At 43.7% G+C, this 13309-nt stretch overlaps 1 long non-coding RNA gene across 3 annotated transcripts in view; it reads left to right on the forward strand.

Annotated features, from left to right (window-relative positions):
• Window positions 1-229: 229 nt before the first annotated feature.
• LOC135876850 (uncharacterized) overlaps window positions 230-13309 on the forward strand; it is a 1011314-nt gene continuing 998234 nt past the window's right edge. For 2 of the 3 annotated variants that reach the window (XR_010561317.1, XR_010561319.1), the window contains exon 1: window positions 241-281. This is a non-coding gene — a long non-coding RNA (uncharacterized LOC135876850). Of the gene's footprint in view, window positions 282-13309 lie in introns of all 3 variants that reach the window. The other variant, XR_010561318.1, reaches the window with a different exon arrangement.

The following is a 13309-nucleotide window of genomic DNA, read 5'->3' on the forward strand; positions in this document are numbered from 1 at the left end:
TTGGGGTGCAAAAAGCCGGGAGCCAGCCCTGAGTGGAGGTGAGCTGCGGCGGTGGGGGGCACGGGGAGGGTTGCAGGAAGTAACCCTGGGGGGAGGCAGAGGAACCGCCCCCCACCGCCACAGCTCACCTCCACTCCGCCTGCTCCCCTGAGCGCACCGCCGCCGCTCCACTTCTCCCCCCTCCCTCCCAGGTTTGCCGCATGAATCAGCTGTTTTGCGGCAAGCCTGGGGGGGAGAAGCGGAGTGGCGGCGGCACGCTCAGGGAAGCAGGCGGAGCGGAGGTGAGCTGCGGCGGTGGGCGGCACGGGGAGGGCCGCAGGAAGTAACCGGGGGGGGACAAAGGAACCGCTCCCCCCCAAACTCACCTCCGTCTCCTCCCCCGAGTGCGCCGCCGCTCCACTTCTCCCCCTTCCTCCCAGGCAAGCCTGGGGGGGAGGAGGCGGGGCCGGGGATTTGGGGAAGGGGTTGGAAGGGGCGGAATTGGGGTGGAGCTGGGGGGAGGGGGGGGGCGCGGGAAAATGTTTTTGGTTGGGGCCGCAAAAAACTTGGAGCCGGCCCTGACTGTATTTGTCTCTTATATGTAACAGATTGCTCCTCTCAACACATCTGATAATTCATTATCATTCTGATACATCATTATCCTTTCTGCCAGACAAAGATGTGTACAGTACCATTATATTACATGCATGTTTAATCTCTCATCACATCAGCTCTATTACTTTCTAGAGGCTCTGGCATTTGTTCGTGGCAAAATGACAACTGCTTTACAATTTTATAATAAATTAACTAATGTCTTACTTTAGTCAAATCTGCTCAGTGGTGTAAGGGCTTATTGATTTCACAAGAGATACTTGAACTATTCAGCAGCAGTATTTTATAAAATTGTAACGAACTTGCAGGAGTTTGCCTGGAAATAAGCAGCTGACTTATCTACTCAGTCGACTTATCTACACTAAAAGCACCAATCTACACATGAGATATATTTAGTGCCATCCCAATTCAGTGTGTTACTGTAAGATCACTTCATCAAGGGAGCATTTTGAGGCCATTAGAATGAAAGTGAGGAACAAATTACCTTGTATTGCCCGTCTGAAAAATAAGATGAAGCTTGGGTGTAGTGAAATAAAATGCAGTGATAAAACCTTGCTGCCGTGCTAAACACTGGCAAGAGAATTTAATTGGCATTGCGAATATATTTAATGAACATGTAAGGAAAACCAGAAGGGTCTAGAGGTGGCCAATGAGAGAGAGAACAGAGTGCAATGGGGAGGAAGAACCGAAAGCCAGCAGTTATCTTCATAGCTTGCTTGAGCCCTAGTGGGGACAAATTGCATAAAAAGGAACAAAAAGCTTTGAAGAAGCTGTAAGTGAAAGGGAGAGGGAGCACTCAAGTCTGCCAGGTTTTTTTTCAGGGAGTTAGTCAGTGTGAGTCCCAGAAGTGTTCAAAGGAACTGCTAACCATACACTTCAACTAAAAGAACCAAAAATAAGCCACACACTGATTGACTGACAACATCCTGTAATAGCCTGAATAAACTTTACTGAATTATGTTAAACCCAGTTGAATTAGGGTTAAGACCTTTGGGGTCCGTTGCTTTAGAAATGCAAATGTTAATGTACTGTGGTGAGACTTCTTTAGCAGGAAGACAAAATTAGTGCAATCTCTAGAAGGCATGAGGAAGTTCAAAGGTCTTTTGGGAACAACATGTGAAGTGGATTTCTTAGGAAGAACCTTGATGTGAGAAGAATGCAAATTCTTCTCTCCAAATGCAACATTTTGAAAATAGCCCTGGGGAGAGAGGCCCATTGTATACTAATTACCTGCTTCTGGAAACTCCAGATCAAAGGGTGGAGTAAACTTGTCATGAAAGTTATTATTCTGAGCTGAAGTTGTGATGAACTTGTAACCACAGGGAATCCCCTAAAGTAGAGGATTGTCAGACTACTCCTGCCAGAATCCCAGTTAGGGTTGGGATTAATTGTGATAAATTTATTAGCACTTGCATAAGTTCTTTTATTGTTTTAATAGGTTTTCTCTGTAATGCTTTTTACCTTAAGAATAAAGTAGGCTTGCATAGGAAGTCTATATAGTAATTTATATCCATAGCAATTATACCTGTTAACTGCCTGAAGAGAAAGTAAGCAGGTCTGGTTGGGCAGACTGTCTTTACTGGGACTAACACAGTGAAGGCAGGGAACTGTTCAGTCTGGACATACCCAGGTCAGAAGAGAGGCAGATGTGCATCTCCACCCAACAGAGGCAACAGCTGGGGAACTGGAAACCTTAGATTGGGTGCCCTTGCTAGACCACTGAGGGGAAACACAGGTGCAGTTGCACAGAACTGTGACACACATTAGCGGCTTTTTGAAGTACCAGGATAGCAGAGTTGTTTTAGAGACTCAGGTTCCAGGGATGTGTGTGATCCAGTGCTGTTATGTACCTGGTGAAGAGTCTGTGTGAATATACAGTGGAGGCAAAGTCACAGGAGGTGTGACATAGACACAAGGAAGAACTATCTACTGCATAAACAACAGGCAAGAATGGTATAAAGTGAGGCGTGATGGAGACCATTCCAGAGATGCTTGAGAGGGACTTAGCCTAACATGTACATCTCAGATTTACTTTCCAGTTGATCTTTAATTGTCATCATATAATTCCATCAAAGATTTTGCAAGGACAAAATCATTCAACTTGCAGTTAACCTTCTAAGAGACTGATAAATCAACATCCCTATGAAGTTTTGAGATTCCAGCAAAGAGAAGTGAAACAATCAATAGTCCCTATAGTTAATATTTCTGGGAAAGGATTCTGTCCCACATTCACAGAATCAGGTTAAAGTCAGTATATCTCATTATGAAAGGTCACCGACAGTTTGGCTATTTGTGGATTAAAAGTGAGTTTTCAGGTTACTTAATTTGAAATCATTATTAATCTTGGTAATTAAACATCCAATAAATTATCTGATTTGGTTTAATAAATCTAGGGACAGGGAGACATTTTAGTGATTGTAAACTGTTAAAGTCCTGAGACTAGTAAAATCATTCTTGTGTGCCAGTCAAATATATTAATCCTGTCCCCAAAACAAAAAAGTCAACATTTACCACTTGTTTAAAAAAATAGTGGCAGTTGCTAATGGTAGTGACTTTGCACAATAATTGCATGTGTTATATAATGAATACTGAGAAATGGTTAAGAGATAAGGTATTTTTCATGGCAATATAACTGTGAGTCATATCTGGGGGGTGGGGGGGAGTTGTCTGGGCCAGCAGGGGAAAGAAAACATGTTTAAAAGCTTGTTGTTTCTTACAGTAAACAGTACTTATATAACAGTTAAAATTCATAAAGGATCAGCTCATATATAAAAGTTATTTTTAGAACCTACTAAGGGGATGTTCAGAATGAAAAGTCTGATATCTTGATCAGGTAGCTAGTTATAAACCAAACTTTACACATCTCCAGGTAACTAGCATATTGGTTGGTGAATATTCTGTAGGGCTATCTAGGTTCCTGAACTAAAACCATTTTATCAACTGACTTAAAATGTACAAGAATAATTCCCATGGACTGCCATGGGAGTTGCTGCTCCAAAATATTTGTGTATATTTATCCCAAAGTACTTATTTATCCAAATTATTGTAACTAATCACTACAGCTTTCCTGGCAGATATGTAAAACCTACATGCCAAATTGTTTTTGCCTTACTCACATTAATCCTGCTGAAGTAGGATGACCAGATGTCCCAATTTTATAGGGACAGTCCCGATATTCAGGGCTTTGTCTTACATAGGCGCCTACTACCCCCAACCCCCATCCTAATTTTTCACATTTGCTATTTGGTCACCCTATGCTGAAATCACAGGAGTACTTGCAAAAATAGTGAACAGAATCCCAGCATGTGAGAAGAAGCCTGTGACACAGGGAAAATAAAATAGACACATTAATCCTTTCTGGGTCTTTAAAAAGGCATCTCAACACATAAACCCATTTAATTTATGTTGTCTCATTAGACAACTGTCATCTATTGCTGTGTACCCCAACAAAATGCCACCCAGCTTCTATATCACTTTATCTTTTTATTGCCAAGGAAAAAAACCTGTACTTCTAAAAGCAAAAGAACCCCAAATCTGATTTTCCACCTGCCCCCAGCTGTGGTCCCAGCCTTGGCCGCCTTATCCCTGTCTGCGTTCCCCCCTCCCAGAGCCACAGTCGTGCTCCCAGCCCCAGTTCTAGGGGGCAGTGAGGAGCGCGGACAAGGGTAAGGGTAAGGGGGGCACAGGTCAGCACCCCACTCTAAAAACTGTTCCAGCACCACTGCCTCTTAAGGGGGGAGGGATAGCTCAGTGGTTTGAGCATTGGTCTGCTAAACCCAGGGTTGTGAGTTCAATCCTTGAGGGGGCCACTTAGGGATCTGGGGCAAAATCAGTACTTGGTCCTGTTAGTGAAGGCAGGGGGCTGGACTCAATGACCTTTCAAGGTCCCTTCCAGTTCTAGGAGGTAGGATATCTCCATTAATTTTTTATCCCAACATTCTTTCTACCCGTTCTCCCTCCCATCTCACAGAAAGATTTTCAAATGGCCACAGGAGCATTACCGCTGCACGTTTTCATCTAAATATTTAGATCACAAAGACCAGCAAACCGAACTCACTGGTTTTATTCACAAAAATATTCTGAAATAAATTTTTGTTGTATCCTCTCAGCGCTAATAGTACTGTCTCAATAAATGAAGGGAATGTTCTATTAATGTGCCTATTAGTATGCACCAACCAAATTTACAACCTAACCCCATTAGAAAATACCTTTCAAATGTTGCAAAAGAGGTTTATTTAAAAAAAAAGTATTAATTTTAATGATTAATTATTTCTGTGAAGAGCGGTACTTGAAAAAGACAAACCGACTGTCATTTAAAATTGCTATGCTGTAATTGTATTCAGTGAATGTTTGCATAGGTTAACTAAATTAATCATTTTTCCCTACAGCAATTTTTTTCCTGAATACTATTTATTTTATCCATGACTTTAATCCAGTTCTCATTATATATCTATCTATGGCTACTGTCTTGTGGAAAGGATGCAAGATTTATCCCAAAAAATACAAATCTCTTTGACAATAGTCTTTTGCATGCTGTTCTAAAACCTTTTTAAAAAGTCAGTCACTTAACTATTCAATCTTTATATCTTAGTTTTAAGTTTTTCTGTTTAAATGTGATAACAGCCAAAACATTCCAGTCATTTGGTTTATAATGTGTAATATTTAAAGAACCTAAAGTAAATTTCAGAGGAAGTGAGAGTTTCTTGTTTTCTGAGTAAATGATGGTAACGTGTGAATTTGTTACTAGCTGAAATCAGACTGACTAAACAATTTTTAGGATTCTTTATTTTTTTTTTTCACTTTATCAGTATTACTCCAGTTTTCTTTTGCCCTGGAAGTTGTATTTACAACAAGTCTATAAGAAAATAAAATAAATTGGCAACGGCTGAAGATAAGCTACAGCACATGCCATCAAATGTTTGTAAATGTTTGCAGTTGTTTGTAACACATCTCTGGCAAGAGTTTGCTAATGCCTGTGCTATACTACTGATATTTGGATACACGAGGGTTTTTTGAAATTTAATAAACTTAAAAGTAGCTTATAAAGTCACAAGAAAATAGTTGCAAACATTTTCTCATTTCAACTGTTGAATTAGTTTTGTATTCCAGGCATGACTCTGCACTAGAGTCTCCTACAAACCAGGCTTTCAAAACTAACCTTGGAAATGTGCATGTAACTATCCGTATGTTACAAGTTGGAGAACAGACTCTGCCTGCGATTGTCTCGGAGAATAAGATTTATTTATTTGTGTAGTTAAAATTCCTAGTATTTATATTATTTAGGAAATAAGATAAAAATGAAGATAACGGTCATAATTCTGTGTAGCAAGTGTTTGTTGAATGGGTAAGTAATTCAGGTTTGAAAGTGTGATTTCGTTCATTGTATAGCTTCCTTTAAAAAAAATTCCAAAACAAATGAGCAAGGATAGAAATACTGTCACCTAGGGCAGCCAAGCAAATTAGAGGCAAAGAAAGGATGAGGATAAAAAGAAAAGTCCTGTCCCCTTCTTCTGAATCTCAAGAATGAAGAGAGAATGGAGTCCCAGTCACCAGCACCATTAGAAGAGGTTAGCTCGTAATTCCTATCTGCAGAAACAACTCTAAAACATGGAAATAAATATTTAAACATTGTGGGGATTGGAAAGGCTTTTACTAATAAAAATATCCTTAATACTAAAGGAAGGAATCAAGTCTCCTACACAGGATTACCAAATAAATTGTCTACAAATTCTATCCCTTTACAGTAAAACTAAGCAGAATAGGAAAATATTAGAGCAGTGTAACATGTTCAATATCTCTTTCACTGGGTCTTGTATTATTTATGGGATATAGGTGTTGACAACAAAGCCATGAGAGTTCATTCTTGTATATGTCAACATAATGATAAGTGGTGGAAATGTCATCAGAGCTGTTCATAAGGCTAAGGTAATGAGCAGCATATTTTTTGTCATGACTGAACAATACCTGTAGCGTGAAGACTAAAATGTTAATGTAATGCTTTACAATTCTCCACTGTTATATAGATAAAACCAATTTATACAGTGTGATGGTGTGTGCCAGGCCCTTTGAGCCCCCTTGCTGGAGGCCTTGAGGTCCTACCCCACCCCACCCCAAAAAAGGAGCAGTGAAGGTGGGTCCTCCAGGCCTGCCTAGCAAGGCTTCAGGGAAGCAGCCAATTAGAACTCAGATGGCTCAGGAGCTGCAGGGGCTGAGAAGGTCAGTTCCTGGCAGGGACCAGAGGAGTAAGAAAGGGTGCTCCTTGTTTGGTGACTAGAGCTCAAGGGAGAACCAGAAGATGGGGAGACCTTCAACCCTGAGGTAAGGGTGAAGTAGAAGAGGCTATGTGGGACATGGCCCAGAGAATAGCAGCAGCAACTATTACAGGAAGCAGCATGTGGCTGCTCTTTATAGGGTCTCCGAGTTGGGACCCAGAGTCATTGGTGGGCCTGTGTCCTCCGCCCCCCTGCCTCCCAGGCAGGGTGTCCTAAGCCCCACAGAGGGGATAAGGCCTCTTTAGAGGCCCAAGTGAAGGGCAGAGCTTAAGAGTCTCCAGGGAGAAAGCCCTGGGGGCACTGCTCTATACCAGGGCAGACACAGACTTAAAGCTAGCTCAGAAGGGGCTGAGAACTGAGCCCAAAGACAGGGCTAAAGCCCTTTTACCCCAGGGGGTTTGTTCATTCACAAATTGACTGCATGTGACTTGGTTGGAGGGCTGAGCCATTGAAGACCTGCCTGATGAGGGCAGCAGCTGACAGGGGGCACCATGAGCAGAGAGAGAGAGAAAGAGTGCAGGTTATCTCTTGGCTGACAGGAAGTGCTCATGAGAGGTGAGTGCACATCATCACACACAGTCTATATGATGTCACAGGAAGCAAAAATGTCTTCTGCAAAGTTATTAAAATGTGCATACATGCTGATTGTTCAAAAACGAAACTCCTAACTTGAGATGGGGCTGCTTTAAGCATGCAGCTAATGTGTGATAAAACTATTCTAGAAAGGGGTTTGGTATCCTTGCACAGCCCTCATAAATCCCGCTTCCCAAAGAGGCAGAATTAGAACTGGCCCTTAGAAAATAAGTTCTTAGGGGCAGGGACCTGTACACTAAAATTGCATTAATAACAATAATATCTCACCAACAGAAGTTGGTCCAATAAGATATATTACCTCACCCACCCTCTCATTAATAACAACATATGGCCTTTTACCTAAAAGTCATTGGTTCGCATGTAACTTATATTGTAATAACTGTAAGATGTTGTTTGATAGGTCCAATGATAGTTTTGCCATTAGATAAGCTAGGGAATTGGCATATTCCAAAAAAACGAGAAAATAAATTCGGAGTAGAATATATTAACTTTCCTCTCAACCCTCTGCAGTTTAAATGGGTGTTACGCAATAGCTCTGATATGAAAGATTTATGAAAGGGAGCTGCTCCAGGACACCTGACCATACATTGCACATTTAAGTAGGGATCCGAAGGAGCAGGAATAGAGGTAGTAAGAATTCACTGAAGAACCTGGCAGCCTACAATTAAATAGTGCACATGCAGCTAAGGTGAGTTACCTTAAAATATCCCACCTAAAATCTTGTCCTAAAGCTGCCTCCGGTTCAGTGGCCTGTGTGAAATGAGTTGGTGATCTTGGGTCAATTTGTAATGCTGTGGAGCATCATGGCTGGTCTCTGAAATACATGCTGGGGCTGCAGGTGTCAGTGTGCAATCTGCCCACTCTCTCCTGAGGGTTGGTCATATTTTCTTTGTTTTAATCACATATTCAAAGGGAAAACCTGGAGCACTGTGGTTGGCGGTGTCATAGAGAAGTGTTTTGGTAGGGAACCAGAGAAGTTGCTGTGGAAGTGAGGAGATAAAGGGCTTCCCTATCCCACCCATCCCCCCCACAGAAATAAATCAAGATTGTGGGTCCATTGTGCTTTCTAAATCTTCAAATGTGTTAAGGGCTGTTATAAAGAGGACGGTGATCAATTGTTCTCTGTGTCCACTGAAGGTAGGACAAGACATAATGGGCTTAATCTGCAACAAAGGAGATATAAGATAAATATTAGGAAAATCTTCCTTATTATAAGGATAGTTAAGTACTAGAATAGGTTACCAAGGGAGGTTGTGGAATCCCCATAACCGGAGGATTTTAAGTACAGGTTAGACAAATACCAGTCAGCGATGGTCAAGATATACTTGGTCCTCTCTCAGTATGGGAGGCTGGACTAAATGACCTCTTGAGGTCCTTTACAACCCTACATGTCTATGATTCATCCGTTTTTCAAAAATAATATTTTTATTTGAAATGTTTTTCTCCAACTTTTTAATTGTTTTATTGAGATTGAGTCTATAATTTGGCTATAACTATCACACAATCAGGTTGCTATATCAATTCAAATGATTTTCTGAGTATAATGGAGCACTCCTAATGAGCATTCCTCTCATCAGGAATGGCATGGTTACTACTATGAAAAAACACTAACAGCCAAAATGTACTCCCCTTGGCTTAAGAGTTGAATATAGAACTCTTTTGTCAGAGTGTAAATTAAAATTCCCAATTGTATAGTAGAGTGTAAGTACATTACAACAATGTCTTTATTTCTTCTAAAAAGATATCAACCCATGGCAACTCTCTAAGAAGCTGTTTTATGTTCATTAAGATATGTCAGATGCTCTGGCACAGAGTAGAAAAAAAAATTCAGAAAGAGATTCTCAGCTCAAAGTATTTTGCAATTATTAGCATACAAGTATTTTTTTTTTAAATCTCTTCTGAACTGTTTCATTTTTAATAATACCAAAGTTTTCAGATTAAAACAGTTCAATTTAAAGTACATGCAGTAATTCAAAGTACTTAGTGTCATGTCACCATTCCTGCAAATAAAAACCAAATTTTTCTCTCTCGTTACATGTCCAAGAATCTTTCCCTGGAAGTTCAAGTTTGTTTAACAAATGTTTCAGATGGTTAAGTAAAGAAAAGGAATGTATTGTCTAGAATCCTTGGGAATGTATGCTTTAACTCATTTCAGTGGCCAAAATGTTCATATGCATGTACCTAGTTATATTTAGACATTTAATAATTGGCTAGGAATTTCAGCCACACCTCATTTCCTTTTTGTACTATGGCTATTATATATTTTTTAAATAATTCATATATTCACTGGATTTAAAACCAGAAGGGACCATTAGATCATCTAGTCGAGAGGTGGGCAAACTACGTCCCACAGGCCACATCTGGCCCGCGGGACCCTCCTGCCCAGCCCCTGAGCTCCTGGCCCGGGAGGCTAGCCCCTGGCCCCTCCCCCACTGTTCCCCCTTGCCCGCATCCTCAGCTCACTGTGCCGACGGCACAATGCTCTGGGTGGCGGGGCTGCGAGCTCCTGGGGCAGCACAGCTGCAGAGCCTGGCCTGACCCGGTGCTCTGTGCTGCGCGGTGGCATGGCTGGCTGTCCTGGTGCTCTGGGCGGCACGGCTGTAGCGCCACCAGCCACTAGTGCTCCAGTCAGCACGGTAAGGGGGCAGGGAGCATTGGATAGAGGGCAGGGGAGTTCGGGGTGGTGGCCAGGGGGTGGGGGGGTGGATTGTGGTCAGGGTGGTCAGAGGGCAGGGAACAGGGGTTTAATGGGGGCAGGGGTCCCGGGGGGGCAGTCAGGAATGGGGGGGGTAGGATGGGGCGGCAGGGGGCAGTCAGGGGTGGGGGTTCTGGGGGCTGTCAGGAGACAGGGAGCGGTGGGGGGGAGTATGGGGCAGGGGTTCTGGGGGGCCATCAGGGAACGGGGGTGTTGGATGAGGCAGGAGTCCAGGGGGGGTCATCAGGGGGCGAGAAGCAGGCTGTTTGGGGAGGCACAGCCTCCCCTAACCGCCCCTCCATACAATTTCCGAAACCCAATGTGGCCCTCAGGCCAAAAAGTTTGCCTGCCCCTGATCTAGTCTAACCTCCTGGATAAAATAGGCCATTAAACTTCACCTGATTACTCTTGTGTTTGGCTAAAGCATATCTTTTAGAAAGGCTTCCAATCAGTCTTGAGACATCCCTTGGTAGTTTGTCCCAATGGTTACGCACCCTTACTGCTAAAAATTTGTGCCCTATTTCTAATTTGACTTTGTCTGGCTTCAGTTTCCAGCTGTTCAGCCACTGGTTCTTGTTATGCCTTTCTCTGCTAGATTGAAGGACCCTTAGTACCTGACTAAGTTCCCTCTAAGCTGTGTGGCCGCCTATCAAGGGCCACGCAGGTGCTCAGGGCTGCGGCGGGGAGAGGCGCCTCTCCCCCGGCCCCAGCCCCACACCTGGCCACACCAGGGAGAGGTGGGGAGAGATGCTCTCCCCTAGCTCCAGAGCTGCTGTGGCTGGGGAGAGGCGCCTCTCCCTTGGCCCCAGTGTGGCCCCGGGTTACTCTTCTGGGGGGTGGGTTCTGTAATTCTATCAATGTACTGCTTGTGTCACTTGTGTTTTCATATGGAGCTCTATTTCTCCCTTCTGCAAGTCCCCTCCCAATGGAGCTATCCTGCAGGACCTAGGTTCCCTAGGAATGGGTTTCTCCAGCCCCAGAACTGGATGAACACACCCACACATACATTAACAGAGCAAGTCTGAGCGGACCGGGTCAATCAGCACTGTCAAGCTGACCCCTTGTATGTCTTTGGACTCACTGGGCTGGATGAAGCAGCACTTTCAAGCTGCCTCTCCTTATATGCCCCTGGGCTCCATGGACTGGGTCAAGCAGCACTTTCAAGCTGTTACCCTTATGCGTCCCAGATTTCAGCACATCCCTATCCCCACTCTCACATCACAATTGTACTGGCAGTAACCTACTTGATGAGCAAACCCCATAGTATTTTGGGTGCTGCAGGGATCTTTAGCTTAGGTAAAAGAAGCGTTGCTGTAGAGTGAATGGGGGAAGCTAAAAACACAAAAGAGTAAAGTTCAGCAAGAGAGAGAGAAGCAACCAACTTAACCATAAAAGTTATTTATTGAAAAATAGTGATAACTACACAAGGAGGGCTAAACCAACATAACATACATTATTAAAGGTTAATACCTAAGGTAGAAATTGAAAACAGAGAGAGAGAAAGAGAAGGGGATTTCACCGCTCCCTGAAGCTTGAACTGGTTGGGATTCCCAGGTGATGTTGGTAGCTCAGGGTCCTGAGGGCAGGAGACAGGCAGAGCCCCCAGCATGATCAGTCAGGAGAATATGGAGTCCCAGTGGAACTGATGCATAGTTTGGATCTAAGCATCAGAACACTGACTGGAGGGTGAGTAGGGATTTTTGTAGAGAAAATACAATGGTTCAAGGGAGAACACTAGATTTGTTTTATAGGTAAACTGATGACTCAAGGGTTTTCTTTAGGCTAGACAATAGGAGCTGATCACTCTTGGCTCTGGGTGGTGTTTTCTTCCAGGGAGCTCACAATGCAACTAGGCTGCTTCAGTATTTTGGATATCAATCAAGGATTCATTACTAGAATTGGTCTGATAATTGCTGAGCTGGGTGTGTGCAGGCATAGGTTCATTAACATCTGGAGCAGAGATTCCCATGATGCTTTTCTGGTCCCAGAGTTCAGTGCGGTTCTCTGTTCTCCATTCTGTATGCAAATTGAGATGTCTCCCTGTCCCATCTTTCAGGCAGATGAGGCTAGGGGAGTTGTCTCTGTTCTTCATTCTGTATGCTAATGGAGATGTCTTAATCTTGTCACCCTTGTCAGGAGGGGTCTAGGTGTGTCTCCCAATGCCCTTCATTGCTCTCTGAAAGTCTTTTCTCTGATGGGTTTTGGTTTAAGCAGAGGCTGGTGGGGGCGGGGATATCTTTCATGAGTCAGACAGGCTGGATACTGAGCCCTGGTTCCCCAAGAACACAGAGCTGACTGGTATCACCAGCCCCAGAGCTGCTGCGGGGGGAGAGGGCTGAAGGGAGTCCTCTCTCCCCGCCAAGTCCCCAAGGCAGTCTGCACCCCAAATCCCTCATCCCCTGCCCCACCCCAGATCCCACAGCCAGAGCCCTCACCCCCCACACACACTCCAACCCTCTGCCCCAGCCCTGATCCCCCTCCCGCACCCTGAACCCCTCATCCTCACCCCCACCTCAGAGCCCACACCACCAGCCGGCGCCCTCACCTCCCCTGCATCCCAATCCTCTGCCCCAGCCCTGAGCCCCATCCCACACTCCAAACTCCTCGTCCCCACCCCCACCACACATCACCTCCATATTGGTGCACATAACAAAATTCATTCCGTACATGCATGGGAAAAATTAGAGAGAACATTGGTATGTTCTCTCTGGGAAGGTACTTATATACTGGAATTAAGTCACCTTTCAATCTTCTTTCTGTTTGAGCTCTTTGAGTCTCTCATTTTTTGTGGGTTCAGTTTTTCAACAACCTTTTCAAAATACAGACACCAGAACTGGATGCAATATTCACTAGTGCTATAAACAGAGGTAAGGTCACCTCTCCTACTCCTACTCAGTATTCCCCAGTTTATACATCCAAGGATTGCATTTGCCCTTTTTGCCACAGCACCACACTGTGAGCTCACATCGAGTTTTGTCCACTATGATCCCTAAATCCTTTTCAGAGTCCTTACTTTCCAGAATACAGTGTGTAGATATGGCTTGCATGCTTTTTTCCTTGGTATATGAATTTGCATTTGGCTGTATTAAAATACATTTTCTTTGAATGGGCCCAACTCACCATTCAGATCGCTCTGTATGACCATCACATCCTCATC

This window comes from Emys orbicularis, chromosome 3, assembly GCF_028017835.1.
Source record: "Emys orbicularis isolate rEmyOrb1 chromosome 3, rEmyOrb1.hap1, whole genome shotgun sequence".
Taxonomy (NCBI): domain Eukaryota; kingdom Metazoa; phylum Chordata; order Testudines; family Emydidae; genus Emys; species Emys orbicularis.